The following is a 2416-nucleotide window of genomic DNA, read 5'->3' as shown; positions in this document are numbered from 1 at the left end:
AGGAGGCGAAAAATTTTTTTTCTTTCTTAATAAAAAAAAAAAGAAAAAAAATAAAGTCCATCAGTGAAATGGATGGCTTGGGTCTGTGACAAATCCTTCATATTTCACAGTATAAGTCAGTAACTGTATGAAAGTACACATTACCACATACAAATTAGCTGATCCGACCACACTTTATGTTGAAACACAATACACCTCCCTGTAAAAGCAGCACTTTTGTGACATTTAATTTAGTATTCCTCGCCTTCTTCCTCACCCTCTCCTTCAACTGAATCAACACCAACCTCCTCAAAATTCTTCTCTAGGGCAGCCATGTCTTCACGGGTCTCAGAGAACTCCCCCTCCTCCATACTGTCACCCACATACCACTGCACAAAGACACGCTTGGCATACATCAGATCAAACTTGTGATCTAGGCAAGACCAGGCTTCAGTGATGGCTGGGTGTTGCTCAGCATGCACACAGCTCTCTGGACATTGGCCAGGTCTCCACCAGGTACCACAGTGGGAATCTGGTAATTAATGCCAACCTTGAAGCCAGTGAGGCACCAGTCCACAAACTGGATGGTACGCTGGTCTTGATGGTGGCAATGGCAGCATTGCCATCTTTGGGAACCACATCACCATGGTACAGCAGGCAGCAAGCCATGTATTTACCATGGTGAGGGTCACATTTCACCATGGATGGCTGGCTCAAAGCAGGAATTGATGATCTCTTCTACAGAAAGCTGCTCATCGTAGGCTTTCTCAGCAGAGATGACAGGAGCATATATGACAAGAGGGAAGTGGATAGGAGGGTAGAGCACCAGGTTGGTCTGGAATTCTGTCAGGTCAACATTCAGGGCTCCTTCAAACCTGAGGGAAGCAGTGAAGGAGGACACAATTTGACCTATCAACCTATTTAGGTTAGAGTAATTGGGGTGCTCAACATCAAGGTTTCTACGACAGATGTCATAGATGGCCTCATTGTCTACCATGAAGGCACAATCAGAGTCCTCCAGGGTGGTGTGGGTGGTGAGGATAGAGTTGTAGGGCTCAACCACAGTGATGGAAACCTGGGGGGCTGGGTAGATGGAGAACTCCAGCTTGGAATTCTTTCCGTAATCAGCAGAGAGCCTCTCCATCAGCAGGGAGGTGAACCCAGAGCCAGATCCCCTGCCAAATCTGTGGAAGACCAAGAAGCCCTGAAGACCTGTGCACTGGTCAGCCAGTTTGCGAATTCTGCTGAGACAAGGTCAGTGATCTCCTTGCCAATGGTGTAGTGACCACGGGCATAGTTATTGGCAGCATCTTCCTTACCTGTAATGAGCTGCTCAGGGTGGAAGAGCTGGTGGTAGGTACCAGTGAGAACTTCATCAATAACCGTGGGCTCCAGGTCTGCGAACACTGCCCGGGGCACATTCTTGCCAGCGCCTGTCTCACTGAAGAAAGTGTTGAAGGAGTTGTCTCCTCCCGCAATGATCTTGTCACTTGGCATCTGGCCATCAGGCCGGGTGCCATGTTCCAGGCAGTAGAGTTCCCAGCAGGCATTGAGGATCTGGACATCAGCCTGGTCAATGTGGAAATGCACTCAAGTATGGTTGCTGCTTCGTGGCTTCCCAGAGGATGGTGGAGATGAGGAGGAGGTGTTGCTTCTTACGTGTGACTCTTAGGTGGACCATGTAAGAGAACCTCCTGAGAAGAGATTCTTGTGCTGTAAAGTGCCAATGTCAATTTCAAGTCCTACACTGCTCATTCCCGATTTGCATACTGAGTAATGGTGATTAAGCAATAATCTTTTCTCTTTCTTTTAAAGTAATATTGTAGTGATGGAGCTGCGGGCTGCATTCCCGCCCAGCTCCGCATGGCTAGCTTTACCCGAAATAATTACACAGAAACTGTATTCTTTTAAACACTGCCTGGCCCATTAGTTCCAGCCTCTTATTGGCTAACTCTCATATCTCGATTAACCCATTTCTAATAATCTGTGTAGCACCACGAGGTGGTAGCTTACCAGGTAAGATCTTAACCTGTGCCTATGTTGGAGAGGAGAATCATGGCGACTGCCTGACTCGGCTTCTTTCTCCCAGCATTCTGTTTTGGATTACTCAGTCTACCTAATTTTCTATCCTATTAAGGGGCCAAGGTAGTTTCTTTATTAACCAATGAAATCAACACAAAAAGAAGACTCTCCCACCTCATAATATTCATAATACATGAATAATCTGAACAATTGCACATATATTTGTATGATTTATGTGTGGTTCCATGTGTGTCTTCATGAATTTGGCATTAATTTTGTTTTTACAGAACCAAGTCATAGTCAGAAATTATTCTGTTCACTGGTAATATGCCAATATTAAAATGTTGAACCTATTCACCACATTCCATTCGCCAAAATTTTCCTTCAATCACCAATCCATCCTTAGTACATATAC

At 45.4% G+C, this 2416-nt stretch overlaps 1 pseudogene; it reads right to left on the bottom strand.

Moving 5' to 3' along the window:
• Positions 1 to 72: 72 nt before the first annotated feature.
• Positions 73 to 1662, bottom strand: LOC101981363 (annotated as a pseudogene).
• Between the last annotated feature and the right edge of the window lie 754 nt (positions 1663 to 2416).

This window comes from Microtus ochrogaster, unplaced genomic scaffold (genome assembly GCF_000317375.1).
Source record: "Microtus ochrogaster isolate Prairie Vole_2 unplaced genomic scaffold, MicOch1.0 UNK94, whole genome shotgun sequence".
Taxonomy (NCBI): Eukaryota; Metazoa; Chordata; class Mammalia; order Rodentia; family Cricetidae; genus Microtus; species Microtus ochrogaster.
Note: the sequence above shows the minus strand (reverse complement) of the source record. Positions and strands in the feature narration are given on the sequence as shown.